Here is a 13,942-nt window from a genome sequence, read left to right on the forward strand (position 1 = left end):
TTCATCACGTCGTAAACTGCAATTCAGCAAAGTAACAAAAATTAGTCACTAAATACCTACGGAACAAAACTACAAATATAAAATGTTCACAACTCATAAAAAGAATTTCTAAACCGATGCTTCAATCTTTGGAGCTTCAATTGGAGAGATCGCATTGAACCAGTCTTGACCATCCCCTCACCTAAATGAGTACAGAGAGTGCCACGAGTTCGAGTCCACCATAAACAGTTCTGTATTATGGCGCACTTTCGAATAACACTAAAGGAAGTGTGTCTGATAATGATGTTGAAGCATTCTTATAACTCATAGGCCATGTGTATTCAATGTCCGAAATCATCATGGGCATATCGTTGAAAGATCTCACATCTTCTGATTTAACGTTAACACTACCCTACATACCACATATCTTTAAACTTTCCAGTTCAGTAGCAACTTCTTGCATAGTTGGTCTCATTCTCCCTTTCAAGTTCAAGCATCTATGTGCAACCTCAACAACTAGAATCACCTCTTCCTCTCTTCCGTTCTCCCGAACTTGAGGATCTAAAATTGTGTCCACGCATTTTCCTTCCATGCATGCAAGGAACCGTGCCGCTAAGCCTCTTTCCTCTTCTGTTTTATCAAGAGATATTGGTCTTTGCCCAGTGAGAAGCTCGACAAGAACAACCCCGAGACAATCACGGGCAGTCGTCTCGCCGATGTGGAGGTACTCATCGAACATGTCAGTCGCACCTCCGTATGCCAGCTGCCTGATTGCGGCAGTGCACTTCTGTATGGGCGTGTGGCTGGGTTTACCAACCGAATCCTCCCTCATCCTGAAATACTTGTATCGACGATCTAAAGCACCCACGATACGCAGAAATAATGGACGATGCATCCTAAAACGTCACCGGAACATGTTCTCCCCAAACCGCGGCTCCGGAGCGAAGTAGTCCTCATACAACCGACAGTGTGCAGCGATGTGGTCCCTGGACGTAACGGTCCGCAACTGTTCTCTAATTCGCCGATGTACGTCATCAGAAATTCCACGACTACCACCCGCACCACTACCACTAACCATTTTGGATATATAAAAGAAACGCAGAGAGAGAGAGAAACTCGTTAAAACAAGTGGAGCGAATGAAATGAAGTTCAACGAGCTGTATGTATAGAGTTTTTTATTAAATGAAAAATCGGGACGTCCGCTAGGACGTCCGTCGGGAACCCGCAATGGCGGACGTGACGACGGACGTTGTCGGAATGCCGCGGAACTCCGGTGTCCGCAACGGACGTCCGCATCCGTCCCTCCCACGCCTAATGGCGGACGTCCCGCGCGGATGTCTGGCACGCCGGACGGCCGCTGTTATGGATGCTTTAAGGGTGGTTTAAAATGTTATGTCATGCCTGTGATTGTTTGATGATGTTGTGTGCCTGATGCCTAGTTTGTGAGTTCGCTCCATTAGGCTATAAGGCTATGTTGTCTGATGACTAGTTTGTGAGTTCGCTCCATCAGGCTATAGGACTATATAAACAAATTCGGGTCTGAGTATGGCCGCAAACCCTATCAGGCTAGTGTACACAGTTGGGATCGGGAGCCGTCCTTGTTAGTCGGCCGGTCTCGTGGGTGAATAGTGTGTCCACACTTCTGTCGCACTATGGAAATGTTGTGATTGATGTATTGTTGAGAAAGTAGGTAGATTGTTTTGACTGGTCAGTCTATGAAATTATTTTATGATACACGATGATATTCTTTTCTAAATGCAAAACTCGAGTTCACTATGGTATGGATGGCATAACTATTAAAATATTTTCGGCATAAGTCCACTTAGTATTTTATAGTAATCAACCCTACATGTGTTTTCTTTATGTGCAGGTTAAGCGGCGACGAGCTTAGGTGGCATTGAGTCGAACCTTAATTTTTGTTGGATTTATTTTGAACTCCGAGGGACATCGTGTCTTAATACATGGCGTCACTCTTACTCTTGAATGCTTCCACTGAATTATGACTATTTTTCTCAATTATGTCTCTGAAACCCTTTTCACTCTTGGATCATTACTTATGATAGCTGTTGACTTGCATTCAAATGTTAAGCGTTTACTCGAATTTTCTTTCGTGAATTGAATATTAATTATTTTTGTCAAACTCTTTATTGAAACCCTAGATTGTTTCCCTTTTCTTAAAATCCCTTTAGTCGCGACCACCCGCATTTGTTAACCCTAAAAAGGGCGGTCGTGACATAAGTAGGGAGAAACGAAACAAACTTTGGCATCCACCCGGTAAGTAAGGATTTCCATCGTACATGTGTATCCTGTATCACCGTAATAGCTATCAACCCAAACACTCTTGTCATCTCGACATGCATAGGTTGTGGAATTCTTAGCTCGACTGCAGTTCTCAGTCCCTACGATCCACTCCAAGCGCACAATTGGCGGACTTGTTGATGATGATTTACCAATGCCGTTGAGTTGCCCAGGTAGTACAAAGAATATGAAAATGCGCTTTCATTCGAATCTTCTTCCTCCTGGATAAAGGCATAGATAGCTGCATGGGAAGAGCTTTTTTGCGTAGTGATTTTCCGCTCAACTCAATTAGTTCTGCTTTCTTTTTCCGCTCAAGTCAAATTATCTATAAGAATTTCAGAGATGGATCGATCTATATATTGGATGGAAATACTTGTTCAATTCTAGAAATGTAAAAATATTTTTGAATGAATAGTTTTGATTACTATAAGAAGGGATTTCTAATAAAAATGGATGAAAGTAAAATACACTTTCAGTAATTCATCAAACGAAGAAAGGATTGTTGCTCCTATCATTCATTAGATAATTTGGTGAGCTATTCAGATCTTAATTCAATTTCATGTGAAACAGAACCATGAAATTTTGTGATAAAAATACCTTAATTAGCGCTTTTAATTTTTGCAAACCAACATCATCTAAAAGTTAGTGATTGGAGATATATGTGTCAAAAAGTAAATGAAATGTGATCTGGTATGTACAAGACCTAAACATATACTCCCTCCGTCCCACCGAAGATGATCCACTTTCCTTTTTCGTCCGTCTCAACCAAGATAACCCCTTTCTTATTCAGGAAATATTTAAAATACTCAATTTTATTTTCCCTTTCTTACTTTATTCATCTTTCCTACTTTTAAACACTAAACAACCCTTTCTCTCTCTCTTACTTTTTGCATATCTCCTACTTTTAAACATCAACAACTTTTTATCGCTCTTACTTTATTCATACTTTCTACTTTTAAACACCAAACAACTTTTCCTCTCTCTTTTTTAAACACTTTAAAATTAGCATGCATAAAATCCCGTGCCATCCCAAGAAGGGGTCATCTTCCTTGGTACGGAGAGAGCATATGTATCCTTTATTTTTATAATCTGAGATATACAAATTAAATTCAAGTTGTAAATTGCATCCAACATTTACTAATAAACATTACTCCCTCTGTTCAAGGAAAATAGTCACATTTTGCCATTTTAAGGTGTCCACAAAAAATAGTCTTATTTCAAAAATAGAAACTCTTTCTCACACTTTATCCATTTTTTCTCGTTCCCTCTCTTACTTTTTCTCCCCTCTTTCTTACCTTTTCAATTAGTTTACACTTTTTTTCTTTTATTCTATGGTTATATTAGCTGTTTTTATGTGATACGATTCTAAGTTTAATTATACTGTAAAATAACTTAAAAATTGAATATTATTGTAAGATGTAATTTTAAATATTATTATTATTTTATTTTAAATATGTTATACTCCCTCTATTCTATAATAGATGTCATACTTTTTTTTAATTTGTCTCATAAAATGTCACATTTTTTTTTTGAAAAAAGTTCACTTTCATATTAATATAAATATACTATTTTCTCTTTCCATTGACACACAAAATAACATCTCCTAAAACCCCATGACATTACGCAAGTGTACCATATATTATGGGGCGGAGGGAATATTAAACATAAAATTCACACCCCCAATCCAATAAGTCTGGATCCGCCACTGCCCTATAAACACTAAATTTAAAAACTAGATAGCATAGAATTTCACTCAGTTGTGAGCACTAAGGGATGCATGTCTGAAGACGATCCGAGGGGACTTTTGTAGCTAGTTTCCCAAGAGTATTCAATGTCTGAAATCATCATAGCTCTACCTTCAAAAACTTTCACTTCTTCAGATTCATGTTTAACAATATTTTGAGACATCCTAAAACTTTCCAATTCGTTAGCCACTTCTTTCATAGTTGGTCTCATTTTCCCCTTCAAATTCAAACTTCTTTGCGCAAGACTCGCTACTAGAATCATCTCTTCCTTTATACCCTGCTCCAAAATTTGAGGATCTATAATTGTGTCTAGGCAGTTCTCCTCCATGCAAGTAAGAAATCGTGTTGCTAGGCTTCTATCATTATCCGTTTTGTCCAATGATATCGCCCTTTGTCCTGTGAGCAGTTCGACGAGAACTACTCCAAAACTATAAACATCACTCTTTTCTGTGAACTGACTCGATTGGAAATACTCGGGATCTAAATATCCAAATGTCCCTTTGACTAAAGTAGTTAAGTGAGTCTGATCTGTTGCAATTGATCTCGAAGTTCCAAAATCGGATACTTTGACAACATATTTCTCGTCCAAAAGGATATTACTAGACTTTATGTCTCTGTGATAGATAGGCACAGAAGATGCAGAGTGTAAGTATGCTACCGCCCCTGCTATATCTGCTGCAATTTTCAAACGCATGTTCCATGTACATGGAAATTCATTACTTGGATCGTGAATGAGCTCAAAAAGAGTCCCATTTGGCATGAATTCGTAAACCAGCAGAGGAACCTCAGTTTCCAAACAACACCCCAACAATCTGACGACATTTCTGTGATTGATTTGTGATAATATCGCCACTTCATTAATAAACTGTTCTAGTTGATTCTCCTCGACCAACTTTGATTTCTTTATGGCCACAATTTTGCCATTGTATAACATTCCTTTGTAGACCGTGCCTTGGCCTCCTTGCCCAAGAATACGATTTTCATTAAAGTGATCTGTAGCTACCTCCAACTCTTTTGCAGAGAAACTTTTGTTTTTCCTAATACACCTTCATTCGTTTGTTGCTGCAAAAGAAGGCCACCATTTCGTTTGAAGAATTTCTCTTTAACCATTTTTTCCTTTCTCTTTTGTAACGCTTTGAACAACCAAAAACATGCTATAAGCAAAAGCAGAAACCCCAATCCAGAACCCACACCTATATGCAAAACTTCTCATGAGAAATCAGAAGCTTACAAACAAAGGCAAATTATTAATATAAGATCATTTACTAATATCATTTCTATATAAGCAGATAAACCTGATATTTACGAAGAACGAACATATCCATATCAGAATTGGAACATTATACTGTTACCTATTAAACTTATCATCTTGGTCTTGGATGGTGGAAGCTTAATACACCCTACTCCATCTTTCCTCCCATCACCAATATACCCTTTGGGACATGAGCAACTATAAGATCCTGGGGTTTTAACGCAAATCGAATTTGCGAGACATGTATTTGTTGTATTATTGGCGCATTGATTAATTTCTGCTCGAAAAGAAAACATAAAACATTAGCAACCTTGGTTGGTTAAGATAGATAAAACAAAACATAGTAAGAAAACTTAGTTTAAGCTATTTTAATATAGAAGTTAGCTACCCTACCAAACGGTGCCTAGCCTAATTGATACTTGGTACTATTATGGAGTAGTAAAGATGAATAGATATGAGATAATTGAGCAACCTTGGCAGCCTGGGCTAAGGTAAGGATTGCCTCGATATCCAGCGGAGCAATTGCAGAGATAGCCTCCAACTGTGTCATGAAAATCAATGCATTCGGTGTTATTTTGACACACATAATCAGTCGGATTCAATCGCGCTTGTTTGCAATTCAAAGCACCAATCCGCCAATCCAACGCCACCTTCTTCCACTTCCCGTATGTCTGCAAGATATTATCAGCTCCTGTCGAGTTATTCAAGAAGCGATACGAAACACTAGCATCCTCATTGTATTCAACCAAGGCGTAGCCGCAAGAGAAATTTGTAGTTGGCCAACGTCCACTCAAGTCCCTCAACTCTGCTTCAAGGTAAGTGGTTCCTGCAAATACATTTATAACTATTTGCTCTCTCAATTCAATTTTAATACTTATTCAGTTCAGTTTAATTCATTACCCCTTGCAATGGGGGCCCTACAACAGCCATCCCCTGGCCAATAAGTGCTTACTGAAAACGGACAGCTTGCGGTGCTGAATGGATCGTTGGAGCAGATGGCTGCGCAGGTGCTGCGCGTAGAAGTTGGTTTGTCTTTTCCTATAACCGCGACAACCATGTGATCGCAGCCAATGGAAGTGATCCAGTTCTCTTCTGATAATGTATATTGAGTTCTCGACAAATCAATAATCATGATTTGTTTCTCTGTGATTCCAGTTTGATTGTAGCAACTCCAAGCTAGGTTTGGATGGTTGATTAAAACTGTAGACGAATTGATGTCGAAGATTTCCTTGTCGAGAAGGGCGAGGTAGGCTGTTGGAGGGTTGGTGGAGGTATTGCAACGGATTTCGAAAGACGGCGACAAGTAGCAATTCGGGCCAACGCCAAATGGAAATGGAATTGCTAACTTCCCACATTGATCAGGACATCCAAATTTTGCAATTGAACTTGAAAAGGAAATTGCTGTCCAAGAAGCAAACAAGCTTAGTGATATCAAAGAGACATTAATGATGTAGGATAGCATGAAATGAAAAGAGTACTAACTTTGGCATCCTTCAAGGAGATAAGGATTGCCCTCGTATCCTTGGACGCAACTGCATAGGTAGCCTCCGCTATCGAGATCAACGCAAACACTCTTGTCATCGCGACATGCGTAAGTAGAGGAGTTCAACTTAGCTTGACTGCAGTTGTCGGCCCCAACCTCCCAGGCCAGCCGCACCACCGGGGGCCTTGTTGTGGATGCCCAATTGTCGTTAAGCAAGGCCGTTGAGTTTTCAAGATAATATAGAGGATATGAAAATATGGTGTCGTTCAAATCTACCCTCTCCTGGAGAAAGGCAAAGCTGCAGGGGAAAAGCTTCTTACGAACTAATTTTCTGCTCAAGTCGATTAGTTGTGCTCCTATGATTTTGCCTGTCAACATACCAACATAACTTAGGGAATATTAATGTAAACTTGGTAAATTAAGAGAGAAAGAGATATCAAATGGGTAAGTATGGGAGAGAAAAAAAATAGTAAAATTAGGGATATTGGATTGTGGGTTCATTTATTCTAATTTTAAGAAACAACGGGAATATTAATTTATTTATAAAAATTATTTTTTAGGGAAAATAAGAATAAATTTTTATAATAACATTAATATTTTATACTCTCTCCGTTCCTTATTAATAGAGATATTTTTTTCGGCACTAAGTTTAAGAATAATGTGTTAAATGGATGATGAAAAAAGTAAGAAATAATAAAGTAAGAGAGATGAAGAGAGAATAAAGTAAAAAGATAGTAATAATTTTGCTAAAAATAGAAATGACTCAATTAACTTGTAACTTCCTAATATAGAAAAACGATTCTATTAACATGGAATGGGGGGAGTATTTATCCGAACCAAACCGATGGTTAATTGCTCGAACTGACGGTTTCAATTCACATATTTTCTAAATCGTAATCAAACTGCTGGAACCGAAATCACAATTCTAGGTTAATCGGCGGTTTCGGTTCCAATTGAGAAGAATCCAAACCTTTAAATGTGATGAAGCACTTATTAATGGCGAAAATGACATAATTTATCTACTTACCATAGGAGATTTCAGCCACACAACAACCATTATCAAGCGTAGAACCGTTAGAGGCGCAATAACCGACGCCGCCTGTGTGGTTATTGTCTGCACAAAACGCCGAACAACCGCTGCCAGTCACCGAGCTTCCGTCTGATTCCAGCATCACATCATCGCATCCGATGGCCATCAGCCTATTCCGTACCGACAACGTAAATGGAGTTCCCGACAAGTTCACCATCACACCATGTTTGTATGAATCAACTGTGGTGTTGATTTGTTGATCGTCTGACAATCATAGCACGCTGAAATCAGGGTCGGGTAATTGACCCGAATATAAGTTTGATTTATTTCGATCACTTCTTTATTGATGATGGACAGGTAAGGTTTTGGATGACCGGAGGAGGCATCGCAGTGGATGTTGAAATTCGGGTCGAGAGAGCATTCCGACCCGACTCCGAATGGATAAGGAATGGATATGTTCCCACATCGGTCTTGGCAGCTGGGTTTTGCAACTACAGCGGCTAAAACTACTGCACGTGGAAGAAACAGTGGTAGTAATGTGAGAGAGAAGATTGAAAAAAGTTGCAGAGACATAATAGCTAGGCTATGTTTCAAGGTTTTGTCAACGTATTAGCTAAATTTTACTAGCAGGGTAATATTTGTATGATCAATCAAATTAAATTTAGAGTTGTTGATTTTGGTTGATTTTTTATTGCGTATAAATATAAAATAATGTGGTAAAAGTCAACTTGTAATAGAGATGGTTGTAATTAAATGGGTCAGTCAATCTTCCAATTTACTGTGACTTCGTCTTTTCTACTCCCTTCGCCCATATATACCCTTTCTATTTTATTTCGTCCCATAAAAATATGAGTGTTTCTACATTCTATTTATAAAAGGTTGTCCTCAGCACATTACTTATATATATTAATTTATTTATAATGTATAACATTTTGGTCTACCATTACAATTCATTAAATATATACTTTTATTGTGCATTATCTTACTTTATCTATTGTGCATTCATTCCCGTGTTATTTCAAATACGCATATTTTTATGGGACAGAAAGAGTATATTAAAATAGATGGAAATTTAAAGTTGAATATTTTTTGTCATTAACTGATAAAGTAATTTCATATAATTGGAAATTTTAAGATAGATGAATTAATTTTGTTATTCTATGTTTGCGGAACAGTTAATTAACTAATGACCCAGTCTAGTTTAACAAAATAAATCATATAAATGACCATAGTGAGGAGTAAGCAAGTACTGCTAACGCCATCTCCAACTATTTACACTTAGGCCTGCAAATTTAGTCCGCGGGTTTCGGGTATACCTGATCCTGACCCAATACCCGACGGGTTTTGGGTACCCAAAGCCCAAAATTATGGGTTCGGGTACGGGTTTGGATAGTAAATGTTTGGATTTTTCGGGTTTAGGGTACCCGAAACCCGTATTAGGATACCCGACTAATACTCGATTAAACCTGATTAATTATGTATTTGTGATAAATATTTTTATTTAGTATAGGGCCTATGGCCAGTAGGGTAAATTTATTTAATCACATGTAGATTTATGCCAAAAATTTCTTTATTTTAAAATTAAGTAGTGTCTATTTGTCTAATTTCTATTATATACTTCCCCCGTCCCATAGAAATATGCCATATTTCATTTTTTCGTCCGTCTTATACAAATAGCTCATATCCAATTATGACAACCTTTTTCTCCTTCTCTTTACATTATTTTTTTATGGGTCCCACCATTCACTACATAATTTCAATCCTGATGCAAAGCGTAAGGAGAAACTGACTGAACAGAGAAGAAATTCAGAGAAACCCTAGTTTCTGTGAAAATGAAATATTTTTAAAAAAAATCCACTGCGGCTCAAAAACAAAACAACGCTATTTATGAGCGTCTAGAAACCCTAGAAATTCAAAAGGAAATAAAACGCAAAATAAAAAATTAAAGCTAAGCCCGAAAAAAATAATAAAATGCCGTTTTCACCCCCTAAACGATGTCAGATGGCCAAAATTAAATCGTGTTTCGCAAGCACCGTGCGAATTTGAAGTCATTCTGACACCGCAGGTTTTAGCCCGATTTCTACGTCCGGACTGCATCAAATCCCAAATAGCCTATTTCTATGGATGGAAGGAGTATATATATATAGTCATAGAATCATAATCTAGAGAAAGCTAAAGCATTAGAATTAAAGTTTAGACTTTTAATAATAGTCAATAAATAGTATTATTGTGTTATTTGTAATAATTTCTATTCTCATCACAATATAATTTATATAAAAGAATAAATTTAAAATATACTAATCTCGGGTTTATGGGTACCAGATTAGTTAGGTTCGGGTACCCGCACCGGGTATTAGGGTACCCGAACTCACATACGGGTCGGGTATTGGGTATGATATTTTTGAAATTTCAGATTCGGGTACCCGAATTTTTGGGTTTGGGTACCGGCGGGTACCCGAATTTACATGCCTATTTACACTAAACTCAAACCTATTTTTGCGTTTGGGTCACACCAAAAAAATAATTATACCCCAATCATTTACACCAAACTTAAACCTAAAAAATATTCCATATCTATACTTTTTCAATTATACCTCCTTACTTATTTAATTTACATATTAATTCCACAATATTTTAAGAATAATTTCTATAAATTAAACAAAATTTTGTTATTAATATATTTTGTACTCCCTCAGTTCCATAGTAGTGGAGTCATTTTGCCATTTTGGTACGTTCCATAGTAATGAAATCATTTCCTTATTAGTAAAAGTCTACATATTTCTTCTCACTTACTTTATTCTCTCTACTTTTTCATCTCTCTTACTTTATTATATTTTTATTTAATACATTACAAACCTTTTTCCTAATCTCCGTGCCGAAAAAATGCATCTAATACTATAAAACGGAGGGATTATTAAATATACTTTATATTAAAAAAAGTTACACTACTTTTAAATTTATTAATTACTACTTGTAAAAGAAACATAATTTACTACAATATGATAGTCTCACAATAGCTTGCTAATCCTAGCATTTAATTATTTTCAATAAAAAAGGACATTAATTGCACAGTGGCAAGAACGTTAGTTTTTTGACGGAACCGTAAAAAAAACCACTCCGACAAGGATTTCATTTGTTATGGATCTATCTTTCAAAAAATGAATATTTTGGACCGAATTCGTATTTTGGTCATATGTTTAGGACCAAAATTGACCTTTACAATTTTAAAAAATTTTCAAACACTAATAAAAATGCGTCTTCAATTTTTATGTCTTTAAAAGATAAGTTTTTATAGTGACATATCAATAATGTAGTTAATTTATACTACTAGTACTAGTTTAGCATAAAATTCACAATAATATATTCGAGAATGAGTTTTTTATTGATTTCAATACCTTTTACATATTTAACCAAATAAATTTTTAACCTTCTAATTAATTAATGTTTTAATAGATGAACTAATTTTGTTATTCCATGTCATATTTCATACTTGCAAACAGTTAATTAACCAATGACCCAGTCACGTTTAACAAAATAAGTCGTATAAATGACCACTGTGTGTATAAATCAGTTAATTACCAACCTACGTTTTTTAATACCCGAAAACGAAAATTTAACCACTTTTTGTTGAACATGTATTAAGAACCATTTTTTGCGATCATGACTTGACATAACACTTTTACCCAATCCAATTTCTATTGCAAAAATTATGACAGCCGATATACCATTGAAACTAGGGATGTCAATCGAGCCGGCCCTACTCGGGTTGCGGGTCAATAGGGTGCGGGCTAATCGGGTTGTGAATTCTTTCGGGTTGTAAAAGTTCAACCCTAACCCTAAAAGCTCGGGTTTCGGGCTAGCCCAGCAGGTTAATCGGGTTGCTACCGATAAGATTAACATGCGATCAATCCAATAAATAATAATGAAAATTAGTTATATTCATAAAATGTAAAATATTTAATTATGATAAATTTGAGATATATGGTCAAACTCAATCATAAACATGATCAAATACTAATATTTGAGATATTTCGTGAAATTTTAATGCATGTTTTAGAAATTTAAATATTTTAATTTATTTATCAATTATTATATTAATAAAAATTTAATATATAATTTATATATTTAATATAAAATTGAAAATTATTTTTTTAGTTATCTATATTATAAAATTAATCAATAAAGGTGTCGAATTAGGAGTAAAAAATAGAATAATAGAAATTTTATCGGGTTTTCAGGTCTGACCCTAACGGATCGCGGGTTAATCGGGTGCGAGCTAATCAGGTTTTAATTTATCGGACTAGAAATTTCCAGCCATAACCCTATAAATTTGGCGGGCTATTTAGGTCCACCACGGGTTGCGGGCTACATTGACCTCCTCCCTAATTGATACCATATGATCAGCTGCCTTTGGGGTTTGATATTGATTAATGATGAGGTACAATCGCATGTGCTAATGCATGCTGTATCCGCCGTAATTAGATTTTAATTATTGTTATTGGTAACATTAAATACTCATCTCAAGGACATGAGGGCAACATTGGATTGTCAATCTAAGAATACTATGAAGATGTCCACCTTTAAATTTAGAAATAAATCATTCTCTTCTCATTAAAATATTCAACTACATTTTTCTCTTTTCTTATTATACCTAACAACTCCTCTTAAATCTCGTGTCACTTAAAAATATAAACATCTTGAGTGGGACGGAGGGAGTATATAAAAGTAGCACCTTCTAATCACTTTCTACTACATTTTTAAAAATTCATACCCGGTTAAAATTGGCCTTGTATTAATGAACAGGGGAAGTATATAAATTGTGCATTGATCTGTATTACTTTAAAGGTCATCCTTTATCTAAAACCAGTAGCGTAAGCACCTGGAAAAGGGGTACAACTTTACCCTTAATTTTTGTGATTTAATACTCTATGTATATTGTAGTCCTACTTTTACAAGTTTGATTTCTGTCCTAGAGGTAAGTATGCTCTTCGTCTACGCCGAAGATCCTTGTTCAAGCCTTCTCAAGCTTATATGCTATTTTTCTTCAATACTTTGACTTTCTCTTCTCCAAATTAACTTTAGTTTAATCCATATAACCTGTTTTCCAATTTAATTTTGTTTTTTAGTCCATATGAACTCCTTTTCAATTCATGCTTAAGTTTCATTAATTATTTTGTTTTTAACAAACATTTATTAGTTTAACTACTAACTAGTTCTTTTTAATTTAATTATATATTCTTTTTTTTTAAAATATTTGGCATGATACTTTTTTTTCATACAAAGGAGTTCGAGATACATTTTGGCAAGCGAACGCTCCCTCGTGGCTTGAATACTAGCCCCCCAGCCGAGCACTAGCCTGTGAACTAGCCTTTTCAAGCCCGTTCTCTAGCCCCCCTGGTCAGCCGGGTCCGAGCCCGTAGACTACCTATCACCCTCAGACGTGCCCAGGCTCGAAAGCTTGTCAAGTCCCAAGGAAACAACCTTGATCAGGCCCACAGGGGAAATTAATCCCAAGTTGCACCATCCAGGATTCGAACTCAAGACCTCCTGGATGGTGCCATATCCTTGACATCCTTCTCAACCACTTGAGCTAGGAGGCTCGGATTTAATTATATATTCTTTCATATTTAATTTTCATTAGTTATTTTTACTTGTATGGCTAACAAAGTAGTATTTTGTAGTAGTAATAGGGCTGGCAATTTTCGACACGACACAATAACCCGACACGAATTCGCACGAAATTATTGAGTTGAGTCAAGTCTTATTGGGTGTTCGCGTCCTTATCGGGTTGACCCATTAAGAACCCGATAATTTCGGGTAGGTTCGAGTCGGATGCAGGTACCCATTAAGAAATAATATTATTATTTTTATTATAATTTTTAAAAATATCTATTACTTTAATTTTTTAATTTCTTATAAATTAAGTTTAAATAGTATAAAACAAATTTAATTGTGTAAATTAGGTTAAAAATTAAGGTTTAATTGTGTAATATTAGGATTTTAATCGTGTAATATCAGGTTCGGGTCGTTATTGTTGTCGTGTCAACCCATATTATATTGTGTCGTGTCAACCCATATTATATTGTGTCGATAACGGGTTCGTGTCGGGTGCGGGTCGTGTTCGGATTGAAGGTAAGAGGTCGGATTCGTGTTCA

General features: G+C 36.1%; 1 pseudogene; it reads right to left on the minus strand.

Annotated features, from left to right (window-relative positions):
* Positions 1 to 3,935: 3,935 nt before the first annotated feature.
* On the minus strand, positions 3,936 to 8,536 carry LOC121789549 (annotated as a pseudogene).
* Positions 8,537 to 13,942: the final 5,406 nt, after the last annotated feature.

The sequence above is a fragment of the Salvia splendens genome, unplaced genomic scaffold (genome assembly GCF_004379255.2).
Source record: "Salvia splendens isolate huo1 unplaced genomic scaffold, SspV2 ctg272, whole genome shotgun sequence".
Taxonomy (NCBI): domain Eukaryota; kingdom Viridiplantae; phylum Streptophyta; class Magnoliopsida; order Lamiales; family Lamiaceae; genus Salvia; species Salvia splendens.